At 39.3% G+C, this 22,237-nt stretch overlaps 1 long non-coding RNA gene and 1 pseudogene across 2 annotated transcripts; one reads left to right on the top strand and one right to left on the bottom strand.

Annotated features, from left to right (window-relative positions):
• Positions 1–1,668: 1,668 nt before the first annotated feature.
• On the top strand, positions 1,669–2,830 carry LOC116536848 (annotated as a pseudogene). The gene has a single exon (XR_004262824.1). The product of XR_004262824.1 is annotated as a dynactin subunit 5 pseudogene (transcript).
• A 6,816-nt stretch (positions 2,831–9,646) lies between these two features.
• Positions 9,647–20,289, bottom strand: LOC116536843. Its single transcript, XR_004262822.1, has 3 exons — positions 20,175–20,289; positions 13,532–13,542; positions 9,647–9,659 (listed from the first exon to the last, which is right to left on the bottom strand). It is a non-coding gene; the product is annotated as an uncharacterized LOC116536843 (long non-coding RNA).
• Positions 20,290–22,237: the final 1,948 nt, after the last annotated feature.

Here is a 22,237-nt window from a genome sequence, read left to right as displayed (position 1 = left end):
GGTCCCACCCATCTCTTCTGCTCATGGCCATGCAGGGAACCCCCAACTTGGACCCACAGCACAGGCCTTTCATGTTAGGCTGATTGCACTAAGTGATTGTTGACCTGTATCTCTCTGGGGTGGATTCCCCAGGAGACAAGTAAAAGACCCTTGGCCACAACCACTCTTTTTTTCTTTTTTTTTTTTTTTGAGACGGAGTTTCGCTCTTGTTACCCAGGCTGGAGTGCAATGGCGCGATCTCGGCTCACCGCAACCTCCGCCTCCCGGGTTCAGGCAATTCTCCTGCCTCAGCCTCCCGAGTAGCTGGGATTACAGGCATGCACCACCATGCCCAGCTAATTTTTTGTATTTTTAGTAGAGACGGGGTTTCACCGTGTTGACCAGGATGGTCTCGATCTCTTGACCTCGTGATCCACCCGCCTCGGCCTCCCAAAGTGCTGGGATTACAGGCGTGAGCCACCCCGCCCGGCCACAACCACTCTTAAGGTTCCTTCCACTGCTGCCTCCAAGTTGGTGAGAGAACATAAACCCTGAGATGACCACAGAGCTGCAGTGAGCATCCTAAGAGTGCCAAGCCATGATCTACAGCCAGCACTCAAGTGAGAGAGGAACCCACACTTTCAGAGCATTGAGAGGAAGCACAGCTGCAAATATGAGGAAATATAGGAGAGCCACATGACTGAGTAAGAGCCTAGCAACAGACCCTTACACTTAAGCACCACCTATTGAATTATATCCCAAGGCTTCAGCAACATCAAAATACCTCCCTAAAATACACACCTCTGAAACAAAAGACGAGAAGTCAGCTACAAATACAAAAGACCCTGCACAAAGCCTCAGCCCTGTGAAAACATCCACATTTACACCTACAGTTAAAGAAATCTATGCCACAGTTAAAGGAATACCCACAGACAGAGATGAGAAAGAACCAATGCAAGAACTCAGGCAATTCAAATGGCCATCATGTTTTATATTCTGCAAACAAATCTCATTAGTTCTCCAACAAAGACCATGGCGATTTAAGAGATTGGCAAAATGCAATCCAAAAAAACTAAGAAGCACAATAAAAGAATATAGGAGCGGCCGGGCGCGGTGGCTCACACCTGTAATCCCAGCACTTTGGGAGGCTGAGGCAGGTGGATCACGAGGTCAAGAGATTGGGACCATCCTGGTCAACATGGTGAAACCCCGTCTTTACTAAAAATACAAAAATCAGCTGGGCATGGTGGCACACGCCTGTAGTCCCAGCTACTTGGGGGGCTAAGGCAGGTGAATTGCTTGAACCCGGGAGGAGGAGGTTGCCGTGAGCCAAGATGGTGCCATTACACTCCAGCCTGGGCGACAAGAGTGAAACTCCGTCTCAAAAAAAAAACCAAAAAGGATACAGGAGCTGACAGACAAAATAGGCAGTATAAGAAAGAATCTAAATGACCTGATACAGCTGAAAAACACACTATGGGAATTTCACAATGCTGTCACAAGTATTAACAGCAGAATATATGAGGCTGAGGAAAGAATCTCAGAACATGAAGACTGGCTCTCTGAAATAAGACAGCCAGTCTTATTTCAAATAAGATAAAGACAAAAACATGAAAAAAAAATGAACAAAACCTCCAAGAAATATGAGTTTATGTAAAGAAAGCAAATATGAAGTAGCCGGAATCTCAGAAAGACTGACCGACTGACTCTGATGGGAGCCGGGTCTGAGGGAAGGAGGCGGTGGCCATGGAGTTGGGCGAGCTGCTTTACAACAAGTCCGAGTACATCAAGACGGCATCTGGGAACAAAGTCAGTCGCCAGTCGGTGTTGTGTGGAAGCCAGAACATCGTTCTCAATGGCAAAACCATTGTGATGAATGACTTTATTATCTGAGGGGATCTGGCAAACGTTAAGAGTTGGGCGCCATTGTGTTGTGAAAAGTCGTAGTGTCATAAGGCCACCATTCAAGAAATTCAGCAAAGGTGTTGCATTCTTTCCTTTACATATTGGGAACCGTGTCTTTATTGAGGAAGATTGTGTGGTCAATGCAGCTCAGATTGGTTCCTACGTTCATGTTGGCAAGAACTGTGCGATTGGACACCGATGTGTGTTGAAAGACTGCTGCAAAATTCTTGATAACACAGTATTACCTCCAGAAACTGTGGTCCCACCATTCACTGTCTTCTCAGGTTGCCCAGGACTCTTCTCAGGGGAGCTCCCAGAGTGCACTCAGGAGCTGATGATTAATGTCACCAAGAGCTACTACCAGAAGTTTTTGCCCCTGACACAAGTCTAGCATCTCTGCCTCATATCTTGAATTTGCTTGAGTTCTAAAATGAATTTGGGGACAAAGCGAGCCAGTCAACACCTACAAAGAGCTTTTATGTCTTCAACATCTACCCCTCCTTCTTTTAAAAAATTCCTTGAGAATTTCTCAATCCTCAAGGCTCTAAGCTCTTAAGAATTTATTAATAGACCATCTGGAGGAGTTATCTTCAAATGCTATGCTTACACCTTATCTATGAACAGTCACTTTGTACCATTATCTGTGGAACACATAATCATCTGTTCCCAACACTCCAGCCCCTTGGTCCTGTGGATGGCTGGATCCTGCCTGAAACAGACCTGCAGAGCAGCAGCACCCTTTCGGTGTGGAGGTTATATAGCTGATGTGCTGCTCACAGCCATACGCTGCCCATGCTGAGCGCCTCTCACACAGGTAATGTCCAGCTTTTCTTCTGCTAACACAATTGGCCAGTTGTTGCAATTGCTCATAATCCTGGGAAAAGGTGTTTGTGACTTTTCAGAGCCCAGATTCCTGTTGGCTATTAAAACTTGAAGGGAGGGGTGATTAGTGTTTCTCTCTCTTCTTCCCAAAATGAACTTAGCTGTCCTAGGGTAGTTAGTAAAAGACTTTTTAGCATTTTGACCTAGGGCCTTTGGCTTTCACTAAAAGTGGGGACCTCAGCATCCTAGACTGTACTTTTGCCAAGTGTTAGATATAAGTCTCTCATGTGGATGCATTAGTCAGGTGGTTACTTCTTGCCTCAAGGTACTTATTTCACTGAAGACACTGCCTTTGCGAACTCTTGCTCCCTGGCCTAGAACCATTCAGCCTACCCTGTATTTGTCAAAACTCCATAATTTACACCAAAATGCCTGTACTTAGAGCCCGTTTGCATATATACATGAAGGGCTCTTAAAATCAGTTTGTGGGCACAGAGCCCCAGGAGTAAATGAAGTTGCTAGGGTTGTTCTCACCATCTCCTCTGGCCAGTAGCACACCCTTCCTGGTACTGCTCTGACGTCATAGCTTAGAAAGAAGATTTAGAGGTAAGGGGCTGAGAAGGTTGGCTTTGGTTAATACCCTGATCTGTAAGTGAGTAGGGCAGAACAGTCCAGCTTTGTAGGTTAGAATCTAGCAGGCGCTATCCTGACTTAATATCCAGTTGTGGAGTTTGTGAAACAAAACAGCTGTATATAATCATTTCCACTAGTTCCATCTAGAACTTTCTAGTTTGCCATTTTTTAAAATAACTCTCTAGTTTGTCATTTTTTTTTATAAATACATAACTCAGAGAAGATGGAAGTTTATTTCTCTCTCCCCTAACAGTGCAGAGATAATCAGCTGGTCCAGGCCAGGCAAGTGGCTGGTCCATGATATCATCAGGCACCCAGGTTCCTACTGTCTTGCCATGTGTCCACAGTTAGCAACAAGGTAGGCTGTAAATTTAGTTTCTACTTGGGCAGCCAAAACTCTGGAAGGAGACTGTGCTAGTTAGGGTGTGGGGGAAGAATGGCCATTGGGAGACAATAAGCAGACACTGCCAGGCCTCTGTGTTGGCTTCCTTTCCTTCTGCTGCACATGAGCCTTCTCTGTGTATTTGGGGCCATGACAGCTGACAGCTCCAGACCTGCAGCCTTCCATCTTGGGGGCCTTGAATGAAAGGTTTCTTCCCTTCCAGTTCTAATTTGGAAACTCACAAAGTTCTCAGTGATTTGTTAGTCCTACGTCCTCTTGGATCAGTCTCTGTGGCCATGCGTGTTTGGCCACATGATTAATCCAGTCTGGGTCATGACCTTTTCTCCATCCAAAATAAGGTGCTGGGAAGACAAAAACAATAGCTACTACAAACAATAGGAGTTTATAATTATGTGCTGATGTATTCAAAGATGTGTTGACAGTTGTGAGTGTGTATCCTAGGAAAGGCCAGCTGGAGTCTGTCTCCATGGTGGTTCTCACCCCAGGGACCTAGGCACAGTCTGTCACCACACAATTACTTTTGTAACCCTTCAGAAGAAAATCTTGTCCTCAGAATACTTGCAGAAGAACAACCAGAGGGGAAGGACCTTGATTGGGACTCTTTCCAGTTTACTTGGGGCAGAGGGAATTTAACGGCTCATGTAGCTGAAAAGCATGGGCTAGATTGGGCTTCAGGCTGCATCCCAGGACTCCAAACAGGGATCTGTCTCTTCGGCTCTCAGCTCTGCTTTCATTTGAGATGGCTTTATTCTCGGGCTTCACGATGTGGTCCCACAGCACCAGTTATTGATAAAAAGAGCTCCTCTTTGCTGACAGAACTGCTGGATTTGTTTCTCATTGGCCCAGACGAGGAAGGTATCCAGCCTTAAGTCATCATTGTGGCCAGGAAGATGGAATACGCCAAGAGGACAGGCCTGGCATGTACCCACAGAGACTGAGAGTTGCTGCTGGTGGTTGTGGTGGCGGATATTACCTGAAGAAGTGATGAATGGGTGCTGGGCAGGAAAAAGCATCAGCTGTCTAGTTCAGGCCTCTCCTCTTTTCCTGGTAGCTTCACTTTCCTCCCTCTCCCTGCTGTCCCTTACCCTCTGGCTAGTCTCTCATTACTCCTGGTCTTGGGAGGTACCTTCTGAGGATACTCTGTGGGGTTACCTGAGCCTACGTTACAGGCAGAGGGACGATGTTGCCTAGCCAAAGTGGGTGTTCAATAAAGAACCATTTGGAGATGGAAAAAAAAAAGAAAAAAAAGGAAAAAAGCCAAATATATGAATCATTGGCATTCCTGAAAGGAACAGAAAGAAAGAAAACAACTTGGAAAGCATATTTTAGGATATTGTCCATTAAAACTTCCCCAAACATGCTAAAGAAGCCAACAGTCAAATGCAGGAAATACAGAGAGCCCTTCCAATATTCTATACAAGGAGATCATCCTCACTTGTGCTTTTCAGCTCTGCCATCCCCACTTAGGGATGACCTTCTTGTATAGAAGTGTAGTATGTATTTCAGTGCTATTATCCACATTTGGGGATGATCTTTTCATGTAGAATTTTGAGGGGTTCTCAGTATTGAAATTAAAGAAAAAAAAATGTTAAAGGCAGCCAGAGAGACAGATCACATTACCTACAAAAGGAAGTACATCAGACTAACAGCAGGCCTTTCAGAAGAAACCCTACAGGCCAGAAGAGATTGGGGGCTTATACACAACATTCTTAAAGAAAAGAAATTCCAACCAAGAATTTCATATCTGGTCAAACTAAATTTCATAAGTGAAGCAAAAATAAGATTCTTTTCATACAAGCAAATCCTAAGGAAATTTATTATCACCAGATCTGCCTTCCAAGACCTCCTGAAAGAAGCACCAACTATAGAAAGGAAACACCATTACCAGCCAATACGAAAACATACTTCAGGACACAGACCACTAAAACTATAAAGCAACCACACAAAGTTTGCTTAATAACCAGCTAACATCATGATGTCAGGATCAAATCCACACATATCAATATTAATCTTGAATGTAAATGGGCCAAATGCCCTAATTAACAGACACAGAGTGGAAAGCTGAATAAAGAACCAAGAACAAATGGTGTATTGTCTTCAAGAGACCCATCTCACATGAGAGGACACCCATAGGCTCAAACTAAGGTGACAGAGAAAAATCTACCAAGTAAATGAAAAACAAAAAAGAAGGGGTTGCAGTCCTCATTTCACGCAAAATAGACTTTAAACCAACAAAGATAAAAAAAAAGACAAAAAAAAAGAGCATACACCTTACTATCCTAAATATATATGCACCAAACACAAGATCACCTAGATTCATAAAGTAAGTACTCAGAGCGTTTCAATGAGACAGACTTCCACACAATAATAGTGGGGGACTTTAACTCCCCACTGACAGTATTAGAAAGACCATCAAGGCAGAAAATTAACAGAGATATTCAGATTCTGAATGCAGCACTGGATCAAATGGACCTGATAAACACCTACATAACTCTCCACCAAAAATCAACAGAATGTCATCCACCACGTGGCACATATTGTAAAATCTACCAAATAATCAGACATAAAACAATCCTCAGCAAATACAAAAGAACTGAAATCCTGTCAAATACTCTCTTGGACCATAGGGCCATGAAATTGAAAATCCAGACCAAAAAGATCGCTCAAAATCATACAATTTTATTAAAATTAAATAACCTGCTCTTGAACGACTTTTGGGTAAATAATTAAATAAAACATTTAAATAATAATTAAAGCAGAAACCAAAAAATTATTTGAAACTAATGAAAACAAAGATACAACATACCAGAATGTCTTGGACACAGTAAAGGCAATGTTAAGAGGCAAATTTATAGCATCAAACACCTACATCGAAAAGTCAAAAAGATCTCAGTGTAACAACCTAACATCCCAACAAAAAGAACTAGATAACCAAGAGGAAATCAAGTCTGAAAGAAGCAGAAGACAAGAAATAACCAAAATCAGGAGACTGAAACATGCAAAGCCACTCAAAGTAGTAACGAATCCAGGAGTTTGTTTTCTGAAAACAATAAATAAATAAAATAGGCCAGTAGCTATAATAATAAAGAAGAAAAGAGAGACACTTCAAATAACCAATTATAAACAACAAAGAAGATATTAACACTGAGCCGACAGAAATAAAAATAACCATCAGAGATTGTTATGAACACCTCTGTGCACATCAAGAAGAAATGGATAAATTCCTGGACACATACACCCTCCCAGGACTGAACCAGGAAGAAATTGAATCACTGAACAGACCAACAACAAGCTCTGAAATTCAACCAGTAATAAATAGCTTATCAACCAAAAAAAAAAGAAAAAAAGGACCAGAGAGATTCACAGCTGAATTATACCAGATGTACAAAGAAGAGCTGGTACCATTCCTACAGAAACTATTCCAAAAAATTGAGAAGGATGGGCTCTTCCCCACATTATTCTGTGAGGTCAGCATCACTCTTATACCAAAACATGGCAGAGACAGGGCAGAGACAAAACAAAAAAAGAAAACTTCAGGCCAATATCCTTGATGAGCATTGATGCAAAAATCCTCAACACAATTCTGGCAAACCAAATCCAGCATCACATCAAAAAGCTTATCCACCAAGGTCAAGTAGACTTTATCTCTGGGATGCAAGGCTGGTTCCACATATGCAAATCAATAAATATGATTCATCACATAAAGAGAACTAAAGACAAAATTCACATGATCGAGATTCAGATGGCAGACAGAAGGAAGGACTAGCTCGCAGCTCCTGCTCGGATGCACAGAACAGTGTGTGGACACTCATACTGAATTTTTGCTCCAACAACTATCACAGAAATATACCAGGAAAGCCCACAAAATCCGCAGACCCTTTGAAAGAACTGAATCACCATTGCAAGCTCCATGAGATAGCAGAAACTGCGAGTGTGTTTGCTTTCTCCACAGGGAAGGTTGTGGCCTGGGACAAGTTCTCAGCCCTGATCACTGGCTGCCTGGAAATAGACTTGGTGCTGTTGGAGGGGCACAGTGGCAGTAAGACTGGCCTTTAGGACTGTGGGGACTGTGTGAGAGCAGAGTGAGGCCTGTGACTGCCAGTTTTCCCCCATTCCCTGGCAACCTGTATGACTTAGCAGAGGCAACCATAATCCCCCTGGGAATATAACTCCATTGGACTGGGAATTACACCCCCATCCCCTACAGCAGCCATAGGAAATGCTGTGCAAGAAGAAGCTGAGCTCAGACATACCTATCCCTGGCCCCACCTGGTGGTCTTTCTCTACCTGCCCTGGTAGCCAAAGACAAAGGTTCATAATCTCTTGGGAACTCCATGACCCTGGCCACCACCTGAGAAATCTGAATACTTAAGCAGCGTCCCTATGGCAAGTTTACATCCTCCCTATAGGACCACAGCTAATGCACTCTTGAAAGTGCCATCTCCTGGCTGGAGGTCAACCGATACAAAACCAGCACACTAAACAAAACACAACCAAGGTCCCTTACAGAGTCCACCTCACTCCCCTGTTACCTCCACTGGAGCAGGTGCTGGTATGCACAGCTGAGGGGCCTGAAGACAGATCGCATCACAGGACCTTCTGCAGATACTCTCCAGTACCAGCCCAAATCCTCGTAATTCTGCTGAGTGGCCAGATCCAGAAGATCAAAAACAGTCACTACGGACGAGCTCTCAGGAAGCCCCATTTCTACAGAAAGAACACAATATCAATGGAGCACCCCGTGAAACAAAAGAATCTGAATAGCAGCACTTGAATCCCAGATCTTCCCTGTGACATAGTCTTCTCAAATGAGAAGGAACCAGAAAAACAATTCTGGTAATATGACAAAACAAGGTTTTTTAACACCCCAAAGGATTATACCAGCTCACCAGCAATGGATGCAAATCAAGATGAAATAGCTGAATTGCCAGAAAAAGAATTCAGAAGGTTGATTACTAAGCTAATCAAGGAGGCACCAGAGAAAGGTGAAGTCCAACTTAAAGAAATGAAAAACATAATACAAGATATGAAAGAAAAAATACTTCAGGGAAATAGATCACATAAGTAAAAAACAATCACAAATTCTGGAAATCAAGGATACACTTAGAGAAATGCAAAATGAACTGAAAAGCCTGAGCAACAGAGTTGAACAGCAAAAAAAAGAAAACAAGGCTTTCAAGTTAACTCAATGCATCAAAGACAACGAAAAAAATGTTTTAAATAAACAAAGCCTCCAAAAAGTTTGGGACTATGTTAGACATCCAAGCCTAAGAATAATTGGTGTTCCTGATGAAGAAGAAAAATCTAAAAGTGTTAAACATATTAAAGAGAATAATCGAGGAAAGTTTCCTCAGCCTTGTCAGAGACCCAGACATCCAAATACAAGAAGCTCAAGAACACCTGAGAAATTTATCACAAAAAGATCATCGCTTAGGCACATAGTCATCAGTTTATCTAAAGTTAAAATGAAGGAATTTTAAGAGCTGTGAAGCAAAAGCATCAGGTAACCTATAAAGAAAACCCATCAAGGGAGGGCCCAAGATGGCCGAATTAGAGGCAGCTTAGGAACGCAGCTCCCAGCGACAGAGACACAGAAGCTGAGTGGTCTCCACAATTCCAAATGAGGTACCAGGTTTACTTAGTGGGTCTGGTTAGACAGTGGGTATAAACCAAATAGGGCAAGTTGAGGCATGGTGGGGTACTGCCCCACCCAGGAGGTAAGTGCAACTGACCAGAGGACCAGGGGATCTCCCCCTCTGGGACTTCAGTTCGGATACAGTGCTCCACCCAAGCCCTCTACAACCTACAGAACAGGAGATCTTTGCTGGGCTGAAAAACCTCAGCAAGCTGCCTGAACAGGGCAGAACAGCAACGTCGGCGCTGGAGTTGTCAGCATAGATCTAGGTGGAAGCACTGGCTGACACCGAGAAAGCCAAAAAGCCAGCAGGACGGAGCTACCCACCCCCCAGAAAGAAGGGGAAGTGAATGCAGGGAAACAGGCTGTACTGCAGGACAGGTCTGCCCTCACAAAGCCTAGCAGGGTAAAAAACTCTCACTTCAGAGTTTTGCACCCAGAACATCAGTATAAGAAACAAGACAATTAGAGGCCCACAAATGCAGAAAAGGTAAGGTATAGAAAATTAGGCACTTTCATAAATTTTTTATTTGAATGCATTTTCACAAGACCTCTCAGATTTTAAAGTACTATTTCACTCAACAATTCTTCTTTTAGCGTTTTCTTCCATAAGTCTTATAAATGTGCACCAAAAAGCATGCACAAGGATAGTTACTAAAGATCACTTGCATTACAAAACGACTGGAAACAACATAAATGTCTATCAATAGAAAACTGACAAAATAAGTTACGAGACATCTGTGCAATGGCGGTGTAGTGAAGCCATTTAAAAATGTGGCAGATCTAGATTTTGCAGGGTAATGTCCAAGAAATATTATGTGGAAAAGGAAACATGCAAAGCAGTTTCATAGCATGCTACTATTTACATAATGTGCTATTATTTGTGTAAAAAGGAAGGAATACAGATATACACATATGTGCATATTCTTTACATGCACATAAAAGCTCTAAAAGACAAACGGGAAGCTATCAAGTCATAAAAACTGTACTTTGACGGCAAAGATTATCTGAATTTTCATAGATCAGGTGAATTAGCACAAATCCACATTTCTAGGCATATTTTTATAGATAAAATGAAGAATACTATTTGGAATATTGGGTGAATACTAATTAATGATTCAATATCAACTACAAATAAAGTCTCTGTATTGTGCCACAGAGCTCTATTCTCTATTTTGTTCAGCATGGTTAGGGAAGATTTGGATGAGAAAACAGATTACAAACTCAGCGATTTTTTACATCAGAAAACTCATATAAGTCAGCTGGGCATGGTGGTTAACACCTGTAATCCCAACACTTTGGGAGACCAAGGCAGGTGGATTGCTTGATTCCATGAGTTCAAGACCAGCCTGGGCAATATGGAGAAACCCAGTCTCTACAACAGAATAGAAAAATTAGCTGGACATGGTGGCACGCACCTGTAGTCCCAGCTACTCAGGAGGCTGAGGTGGAAAGATTGCTGGAGCCTAGGAGGTGGAGGTTGCAGTGAACCAGGATCATGCCACTGCACTCCAGCGTGGGCAACAGAGCAAGACGCTGTCTCAAAAAAAAAAAAAAAGTGAAAAAAAAGAAGAAAACTCGTAAAAGTAACAAATACATTCCACTGGTTTGCTGGTCAGTGTTCAGTGCTCTTATAAGTCAAAGTTATCCACATTCCTTAAATTAGCATTTGGATAGAAACTGAGCAAATAAAAGGAATTACTGTCATTGCCATCGATTTCACATTTTAAAAAAGGACTTTGACAACTACTATATTCTCCATATTTTTCAGGAGTAATGAATTTGTTGAATTCTGAGTCAAGTAAGAAGTATTAATTTTCTTTAAATGTTAATAAGATAGCTATTTAAGTGTTTATTTTTCATATCATTCTGTAAACATGTAAAAGAGATTATTTGGAGGAATTTTAGTTATTTTCATTACAAAAAGTCAACAATGACAATATTTTAGATTACTAACTGGAGATATTGCACCTTATTTAAGGACATAGAAGATACTAAAAATAAATGTCTCAAGGACAATAATGTAAAGAGATTCAGGTCACCACAAAAATAATGATTTGCAGCCCTATAGCTTGCTATATTAAAACAATCTTACAAATAGTCACCTATGCCTATGTTTTGAACCTAAGAAAAATCGGATTGGGGTGAAGGAAAGCAGGCATGACATCCTTTATCAAGACTAACGACTATTTGAATGGCTTCATATGTACTCAGCACATGATCAAAGTAGAACCTTGCTAGTTGGCAGCGCTTTTTGATTTAATTCTTATCAGTAATAACGGTTCATCTATGCAGACTCCTGGTAGAGCAGAAGCAGTAGCCCACTTGCAAGAAAGGTTTATCTATTGGTCCCTTGTGGGAGCATCAAAAGCCATTCAAGCAGACAGCATTTGGAAAAATAGATCTTTGTATAAAGTTAGTTGTCTCAAATGAATATCTACATAGAGTATTAAAGGATTACTTTATTTACATAGGGTTTTACATGTCGTTTTCTTTCCCATCAGACACTTTGAGCCTACTCTCATAGCATAACCCTTCTTGGATTTCAGTCATTATTTTTTATAGCTAATAGCATAATGCTCCCAATAATGGCATGGAAAAGCACTGACTGGTGAAATTTCCAAATTATGCTTTGTGCCTGGCATACATAAGGTTTGGCTTATTGTTTAGAAAAAAATTAAGACTATGAAGAAAATATACGTATTTTGATTGATTTATTTACATATTATAATTATAATGTATATAAGTATACATTACTAATTATACATATAATATATATGATTTAATCCAAAACCGAACATTTAATAATGCCTTCTTTCTAATCATGCCCCTCTTTTTTTCTCACTTGGGAAACATGATGATTTACCAGTAAATATTAGGTAATATTGTTAGAAAGATTTAATATCTAATGAAGCATTTTCAATCCATGAAAAATGCTAATAGTGTCAAGCATAAAACCACAAAGAAATCCTGTTGGTCCTCAAGCACCATTTATGGATCTTGATCTTTCGGGGGTCACCTAACTGGCACGTTACATACTGGTACAAGTTATATTACATTGCATTTATTTGGAGAGAGATATTGGATTTGCAAATTAAAATTCCAGGCAAAAAAGTGCTGTGTTGCTTTCTATTAAGGAACACATACTATGGGCTTTTTTGCTATCCACAATGATTTCAAATTTTTAACATTGTTGGCAAAAAATTTAATTGCATACGTTTAAAAAAATGCACTTTTATAATAGTGCTAATATGTAAACATCAATTTCCAAAATGCTTGTGAAGGGATTTGTAATTTTATAAATAGTTCAGCTCTGTAATATCCTATCAAGCTTAGAGCTCTACCTATAATTAAAAGTGATCCTTTAAATTCTTCTGGAGATGTAATATTACTAGCACTGATAATTGTACTCTTGCTACCTAGTTATCAAGTGAAGAGAGGGCTGTTGTTTGCTTGGTATGTTTACTCAGCTCCTACTAATGTGAATAGGCAATCCCGAGGGAACATATATATATGTGTGTATATATATATATATATATATATACACATACATAGGTCTGGCATGTGAAACACCAACACAATAAGTTAAATTCTGCAAAGAGATGTGAAATTCCTCCTGACATTACAAGAACAGTAATTATAGCAGGCTTTGATAAATTAAATAGAGGGCGAAAGTACTGAAGATTGGAGGAAATAAAGTCTCAATTTCTCGCAATAAAAGCCACCAAGATTTTGGTAATCTGGTTTGAAAAGTTTTGATAGTATTAATGAGCCACAACTTAACCACAATACTAAAGGACAATAAAATACATTGTCAATTAAATTTAAAATTATGATAAATACAAGGTGCTAATTGAATCTTGTAGAGGAACATTCCTAGAATGGGAAATCATTTTAAACTTTCCCTATTTCTCATTGACCTCCAGTTGTTAAAATAAACAAAGCCTTCAGGATATATTTGGAACTTATTTCTCAAAACTCTAGAGAAACTGAATTTCCAAAATAGCCTTTAGGAAGAATTTAGCTAGATGAATAAAATTGCTGGGCAAGTCTGTCTCTACTCACGTGGTGAGATTGAGTAAGTCAACTTTTCCATGGCCCTGAATACAGAATACTGTTGTCAGTATAAGGAGAAGCTGAGGTAGAACATATACCACCATGAGACCTGACTTGGCCTTGGAGAAGATACAGCTGTAGATCTTTCTAACACTTCCAAAAGAGAAAAGAGTTTGGATTATTTGACCTCATGTGTTGACTCCTTTGTTTTTCCACTATTCCTTTGCTAACTCTTTTTTTTCACATAAGGAGGAAAAGTAGGCATTAATTATGCTCTTAGATGCCTATAATATAGTCACTTGCATAATCTTGCTTTAAAAAATGGGCTATATGAACTCTTGAGGTTCTTTCTCTTTTCACTGCTGTCTCTTTTTCCTCCAAACACCAAAATTCCCCAATATTCAGCTCCGTATAAAACTTCTTCAATCGTTATAATAAAAAATTAATGCTTGCAGATTTAAGGAATACCCCTTCATCCCTCTCACACATATTTAAGATGAGAAAAAATTGCCACGGAAAAGAAAACAATCAAGAAAATAAAAAGGCAACCTTCAGAACAAAAGAAAATGTTTGCAAACCATATGTCCCACAAGGGGTTAATATCTAAAATACCAAGAACTCATATGACTCAATAGCAAAAATAATAATAATAATCCAATTTAAAAACGGATAAAAGCCAAATGTGGTGGTGGTGTACGTGTAGTTCCAGCTACTCAGGAGGCTGAGACAGGAGGATCACCTGAGCCCAGGAGTTTGAGGCTGCAGTGACCTGTGATCATACCACTGCACTCCAGTCTGTACAACAGAGGGAGAACCTGTCTCAGCTTTTTTAAAATGGATAAAAACCTGAATAGACTAAAAAAAAGAAGAAGACGACATACAAATGATCAAGAGATATAGGAAAAGGTTCTCAGCAACACTAATCATCAGGAAAATATAAATCAAAAGCACAATGAGATATCTCACATCTATTAGGATGGCTATTATCAAAAAGACAAGAGATAAGTGTTGGAGAGGGTCAGGAGAAAAAAGAACACTTCTATAATGCTGGCAAGAATGTAAATTGCTACAGGCATTATAAAAATGCCACTTCTGGGCATTTTTGCTGTTTCTAACACTATTTTTGAGCATAAAGTATGGGCTCAAAAATGGTTGCTTACTCATATGGCAATTACTAGGAGCAGCACCCTTAGGAGTTACCAGCTAGATGATGTCTTCCCCAAAATGTATAAGTCGAACTTCTAACTCCTTGCATCTCAGAATGTGACTGCATCTGAAGATAGAATCTTTAGAGGTAATCAAGTTAAAATGGGCCCCAATCCAATATGACTGGTGCCACTGCAAGGGAATGAAATTAGTAGCTCAAAGAGATATCTGCATTCCGATGTCCATTGTAGCATTATTTGCAATAGCCAAGACATGAAAGCTACCTAAGTGTCCATCAATGGATGAATAAAGAAATCGTGACACAGAATGACTAATATAGTATGATCTCCCTTAGATATGGAATGTAAACATGTTGAACTAATGGAGAGTTGAATGGTGGCTTCTAGGGGCTGAGGAGTGAGGGAAATAGGAAGATGTTGATCAAAGGGTACAAACTTTCAGTTACAAGATGAACAAGTTCTTGGTATCTAATGTATAGCATGGGTATCAACAGATATGTTACTTAATTGTATTGTAATAATCATTATGCAATATTTACATATATCAAATAATCACATTGTACACCGAGCTTGTCCAACCCATGGCCCATGGGCCACATGCAGCCCAGGATAATGTTGAATGCAGCCCAACACAAATTCGTAAACTTTCTTAAAACATTATGCAAATTTTTTGCAATTTTTTTTAGCTCATCAGCTATCATTAGTGTATTTATTTGTGGCCCAAGACTGCTCTTTTTCTTCCAATGTGGCCCACAGAGGCCAAAAGATTGGACACCCCGTCATACATTTTGAATATATATATATATATATATATAATCCTTATTTGTCAATTAAATATTTTTAAATTAGAAAAGAAAGAAGAAAAACAACAAGAAACAATTACATGAGTAAAATTTCTTAGAAAAGCACAGTGAAAACTCAGTTTGAAGCTAAATTTAACTGAGATCTCAGTTAAGAACTTGTACAGTTTCTAGAAATCAGGCACGTCTGGAGGGATGACGGAAGTCCTGATGGGAGGGGAAAATGTAAACCAAAAGAAGAGGGAATCAAATGCACAAGGGCAGTACTAGGGCATGGATTAAGTGGCATAATTCTGAATAAAGCCTGTAAATTGCCATTTAACGTGGTCCCCTGACTCAACCCCTGTGGACCCATGGTTGAGGTTTCATATATGGATAATGCAATACAAGAATGAAAAATAAAAGAACTGCTTCAATAAAGTTCTTTTGTAAATCTGTAAGAGTAACGCTACTTACTCAGGCCACATGCAGAGGCTCATGCCTGTAATCCCAGCACTTTGGGAGGCTGAGGCAGGTGGATCACTTGAAGCCAGGAGTACAAGGCCAGCCTGGCCAACATGGTCAAACCCCATCTCTACTAAAAATACTAAAAAACTAGCCAGGTGGTGGTGGGCGCCTGTAATCCCAGTTACTCGGGATGCTGACCCCATGTCAAAGAAAAAAAAAAAGTAACACTACTCAGCACTCCACTTCGTAAGGTATCACACCAGTGAAAATAAAGAGAAGTGTTCTCCATTGCAGTTAACTACTGAGCCATAGGATGGATGGCAAAACAGTGGTGCTTCAATGGATTTTTGAGTGCAGGAGCCTGCAGCCGACATCAGGGCAAACTTATGTATTGGAGATATGCATGCAAAACATTTAATACTGTTTCTAACACAAAACAAACACTGTTTCTAACACTATTTTTGAGCATAAAATATGTGCACAAAAATGGTTGCTTACTCATATGGTAATTACTAGGAGCAGCACCCTTAGGAGTTGCGAGCTGGATGATGTCTTCCCCAAAATGTATATGTCGAACTTCTAACTCCTTGTATCTCAGAATGTGACTGTATTTGAAGATAGAATCCTTAAAGAGGTAATCAAGTTAAAATAGGTTCATTAGGATGGGCTTCAATCCAATACAACTAGTGTCACTGCAAAAAGAGGAAATTTGAACATAGACATGTCCAAAGGGAAGATGATGACGCAGGGAGAAGACAGACTTCTACAAAACAAGGAGAGAGGTCTGAAACAGATTCTTTCTACACAGCCTTCAGAAGGAACCAACACTGCCAACACCTTCATCTCAAACTTCTAGCTTCCAGAGCAGTGAGAAAATAAATTTCTCTTTATTTTTTAAAAACAACCAGTCTGTTGTACTTTGTTTTTCAGCCCTATCAAACTAACACAGTAATCATTATCTGCAACAGAATGTATTATCCTAGCAATCTGGAGGAAAAGACAAAAATGGTGATAGCTGATATGACTAGTTCCTAAGTATTCATTTATTTATACATGTCAGTTCAATAAATATTGGTTGGTCATTACTATGTACCAGACATTGCACTAAGTGCTAGAAATTCAAAGTCCAATAAAGCATAGTCTTTGCCCATGCGGAACTCATGGTCTTGTGTATGGGTGTGAGATTGGGAGTGAGAAAAAAGGAAGAGAAGAGGAAGTAGAAGAGCAAAATGATAGAGTGATCATAGGACAGCTAAGAAGTAACCCAATGCTTATAATTCCATAATCAGTACTGTGAAAAGCAGGAAACAGGCGTAGGGTTTTGTGGATGTGTAGAGATGGGCCATCTAAATAGAATGTGGGTTAGGAAAGGCTTTCCAAAGAAACAGTCTCTTGAGCTAAGCATTGATACATGAATAGGAGTTAGCTAGACAAAAATAGAAATAAAAGGCATTTCTATTTAAGATACACCACCTCTTTCCTTTCTTTCTGAACTCTTTGAATTAAATAGAGAGGTCCTGTAATAGTGATACAAGAAGTGTCAGAAAATTTTAGTTTTGTTACTCTTCTGTTAACATGACTTCTTTCCTCAGGCTGAATGACCTAAAACATATAGAGTTTTTATACATGTGCAGCAAAGCTCAGTTTTGTATTCAAACTAAAGATTGAAAGCTACACACACTCCCACACACACCCACACCCATACACATTTGTGAACACTAAGAAGTGTCATCCTTGCTTTATAATTAGTATATCGAGCATTGAGAATAAGAGACTAAAAATACATTTCTACTCATATTTCAGTAATGTTAGTTATTTTGGTGCTTTTGCAAATCTCTAATATTTCATTTATTCTCCTCTTTTCAGCAACTGATTTGTATCTACCTTGAACGACTATTCTAGATACTCATTCATAAGTTTAGTGATGAAGTCTGAAGTTACACAGAACAGTACATGCATTAACATTTCCTAATATTCCATTTTGGGTACAAGTATCACTCCTATGTGCTATGGAATTAACTAATACCTCTGTATATCAGTTCACTGTTTATAAGAAAGTTGATCATTTTTTCTCCCATCAAAAATAGTGTAATATATTTCAGCAGAAATAACTGTTCTAGTGTTATGTTATATTTGAACAGTAAATAATGTAGGCCTGTGACCTGAGAAGAATGATAATAGCATATTTGAATAGTTCAGAGGCTAAAGAAAGCAAATTTTAAAAAGGAAAGCATGACAATAAAGAATTAAGATGACATGTAAAATAAGTCACTTAGGCTTACAAAGATTATGGTGATTATGATGATAATCATAATATTCAGTGAAAATATCAATTTTAATTTATCCATTTTTTTTACAGGTAAAAAAAGTCTTATTTCTTTCTATTTCTAAAAGAAATATATCCATTTAAAAATAGGTCTTTTTGCCAACCTCCTTTATTTATTTATTTATTTATTTATTTATTTTTGAGATAGGGTCTCATTCTGTCACCCAGGTTGGAGTGCATTGGTGAGATCATGGCTCACTACAGCCTCAAACTGCTGGGCTCAATTGATCCTCCCACCTCAGCTTCCTAAGTAGCTGGGACTACAGGCATATATTACTGTGCCTGGCTAATTTTGTATGTTTTGTAGAGACAGGGTTTTGCCATGTTGCCTAGACCAGTCTTGAACTTCTGGTCTCAAGCCGTCCACCTACCTCGGCCTCCCAAAGTGCTGTGATTACAGGCATGAGCCACCATGCCCAGCAAACCTCCTTCTTATAACCTACTTCAGAATGAAGAATTCAATAGACATTCTTTCAGTGTCAGAATTTTCACTGGATGCTTTGACTTCTATGGAAGACTGGGAATACAGGCTGCACGACATGCTATACTTGCAACTACTGGAATTAGGCTTATGGTTCATTTGAATACATATTTTAGGTATAACCTTGCAAGATTTTTTCCTAATACTATTAAGATTCTAACCTACCATAATAACTTGGCCTTTGTTGGGGAGACAGTTGCTATTCATTATGACAGGATAGAACATGAAAACTGCTGAACTTGAAAGACTTTCAGACAAAAGGTTAGCAGCTTGGGACCTTCTAGACTCTGCCAAAAAGCTAACAACAAAATAAAGGCTGCTACCAAATCTGATTATGGAGACCAGATTTAGCATCTAAAATGAAAATATATATTTAAAAAAGAGCTATAGCAAAATGCTAAATCATATAAAGTTAAAAAAAAAAGACTACTTATGAAAATATCTCCCTTACCAACTCAAGTGATGAGAGGATACACTTTGTGATATCCAAAGTAATGGAAATAAAATTCAAATCAAAGAAGATAAAATGACTTTTGAGGAAAAAAATGCTGTTATCTTAAAGGGTTAAGTTTTAAAGTGCACTTCTCCAAACCATGAAATAAAAATCTTGTTTTCATAGCTAAATTGGAAATACTGGGAGAGAGTCCAACATGGTGAGCTTTGTCTTACTGTTTGTTATAAAAAGCAAACACACAAATGCCTGGCATGAAAGAAAAACTTTTTTCTGTCAAACACACTCTGTTCAGGAAGAGTGCATCCGTGTGAAAATATGACCCCTATAATGGTGCCAACTTTAGCAAAGTCTAAGGTGATCCGCTGAGGAAGTGCTAAAATCAGCTTTAACTTACACGCCCAGTGTTTAAAAGCTTTCAAAAACAATCTAAAGGAGAACATTGATAACATGCCTTTTTGGTAATTCACCTCTCCATTTTACTTCCTTTGTCTCAATTTAGAAACTAGATAAATATATTGTTCCTGAAAGAACTGGAAACATGATGTTTAATCTGGAACTTACGCTCATCATCATTCTGGTTTGCATGTCCTGGGTACTAAAGTTTTACATTTATTTATATCCCTTATGAGTTTGAAATAAGTATCTTCTTCAACAATCCACATTTGCAGGAGCTCAGTTCATATGATGTCTTAATGGCTTCTTTTTAATTGTTTCTCTTTAAAAAGTCCAAGTTAAAATATTGCATATGGGAGACATTAATGCTTTAGCTTTATGAAACATCTTAAATTCCTTTAAATTTGGAATAAAATGTATGGTAAAATTCCTAAAGCAGTTTTTTAATTTTAAAACTTTGGGAATTGTCAAGTTTTTTTTTTTTGTTAATTTTAGTTTTAAGTTTCAAGATTATAGAAAGGTTGTATTTTTAAACAAATTTCCCCTAATTTTTTTATTTCTTAAAAAGAGAGGCAACACAAATGTGCCCTACCGCAGCACCACTGCTGCTGATATGCACAAGCAAGAATGGAACTCTCTGCCAATACCGCATCAGAGTGTTGTTGCCAGTGGACCAGAAACACCTAGGTCCTTCCAGCACAGCAGGTTCCTAATCTTGAGGGGTCAGAGAACAAAGCCAGGGGCCCAGTTGCAGTTGCCCAGGGTTACAGCATGCAGGCTAGGACTGCTGAGCTGAGCCTTGGGCCCCTGAAATCTTCAGAAACTAAAGCCAGTTGACTGAATCCACCTTATATCACAATCAAACCCTCAAAGGCAGCAAAGAAAATAAAACTAAAATCATCCATAGGAGAGCACCTTCAAAGATTAAAGGAACATCACACCACACAGATGACAATGATCCGGCACAAGACCTCTGGCAACTCAAAAATTCAGAGTGTCTTCTTACCTCCAAATGATCACACTGGTTCCCAACAATAGTTCTTAACCAGGTTGAAATGGCTGAAATGAAAGATACAGAACTTAGAATCTCATAGGAACAAAGATCATCGAGAGTTAGGAGAAAGTCTATACCCAGTACAAGCATTTTAAGGAATCCAATAAAATGATACAAGAGCTGAATGATGAAATAGCCATTGTAAGAATGAGTAGAACTGATCTGTTAGAGCTGAAAAACTCACTACAGGAATTTCATAATACAATCACAAGTTTAACTTTTTTTGAGACAGAGTTTCACACTTGTTGCCCAGGCTTGAGTGCAATGGCACTATCTCGACTCACTGCAACATTTGTCTCCTGAATTCAACCAATTCTCCTGCCTCAGCCTCCCAACTAGCTGGGATTACAGGCGCCCACCACCACACTCAGCTAATTTTTGTGTTTTTGGTAGAGACAGGGTTTCACCATGTTGGCCCGGCTAGTCTCAAACTCCTGACATCAGGTGATACACTCACCTCAGCCTCTCAAAGTGTTGGGATTACAGGCCTGAACCACCAGGCCCGGCCCATTTAATTTTTAAAAAATATTATTTCTACAGTTTCTGGAGAACAGGAGAACAGGTGGTGTTTAGTTTTATAGATAAATTCTTTAGTGGTGATTTCTGAGGGTTTGGTGTACCCATCACCCAAGCAGTGTACACTGTACCCAATGTGTAGTCTTTTATCCCTCACCCCCCTTGATATGTCTTGGCTCTGTGTCCCCATCCAAATCGCATCTCAGATTGTAGTCCCCAGATATTGAGTGAAGGACCTGTAATCCCCATGTGTTGAGAGAGGGAGTTGATTGGATCATAAGGGCAGTTTTCCCAATGCTATTCTTGTTCTCATGATAGTAAGTTCTCACAAAATCTGATGGTTTATAAGGCAGTTTTCCCTGCTGTCTCTCACAACACTCTCTCTCTAGCCTGCTGCCACATAAGATGTGCCTGCTTCCCCTTCTGCCAAGATTGTAAGTTTCCTGAGGCCTCCCCAGTCATATGGAACTGAGAGTCAATTAAACCTCTTTTCTTTATGAATTACCCAGTCTCAGGCAGTTCTTTATAGCAGTGTGAATACAGACTAATACACCTCTTCTACCCTTTCCCCTGAGTCTCCAACATCTACTGCATTATTCTTATGCCTTTGCATCCTCACAGCATAGCTCCCACCTATAAGTGAGACCATACAATGTCTGGTTTTCAATTATTGAGTTACTTCACTTAGAATAATGGTCTCCGAGGGGGCGGGGAGAAAAAAAAAGAATAATGGTCTCCAACTCCATCCAGGTTGCTATTATTTCTTTCCTCTTTATGGCTGAGTAGTATTCCATGGTGTGTGTATATATATATATATGTATGTGCCACAATTTCTTTATCCACTCATTTATTGACAGAAATTTGAGTTGACTCCAAATTTTTGCAATTGCAAATTATGTTGCTATAAACATGCAGGTACAAGTGGCTTTTTCATATAGTGACTCTTTTTCTCTGGGTAGATACCCAGTAGTGGGATTGCTGGATCAAATTGTAGATCTACTTTTAGTTCTTTAAGGAATGTCCATACTGTTTTCCATAGTGTTTGTACTAGTTTACATTCCCACCAGCAGTGTAAAAGTGTTCCCTTTTCACCACATCCATGCCAACATTTATTATTTTGTTGTTGTTTTACTGTGGCCATTTTACAGGAGTAAGGTGGTATCACAT

This window comes from Sapajus apella, unplaced genomic scaffold (assembly GCF_009761245.1).
Source record: "Sapajus apella isolate SASKATOON/1434 unplaced genomic scaffold, GSC_monkey_1.0 scaffold104, whole genome shotgun sequence".
In the NCBI taxonomy this organism is placed as follows: Eukaryota; Metazoa; Chordata; class Mammalia; order Primates; family Cebidae; genus Sapajus; species Sapajus apella.
This window is presented reverse-complemented; position numbering and strand designations above follow the sequence as displayed.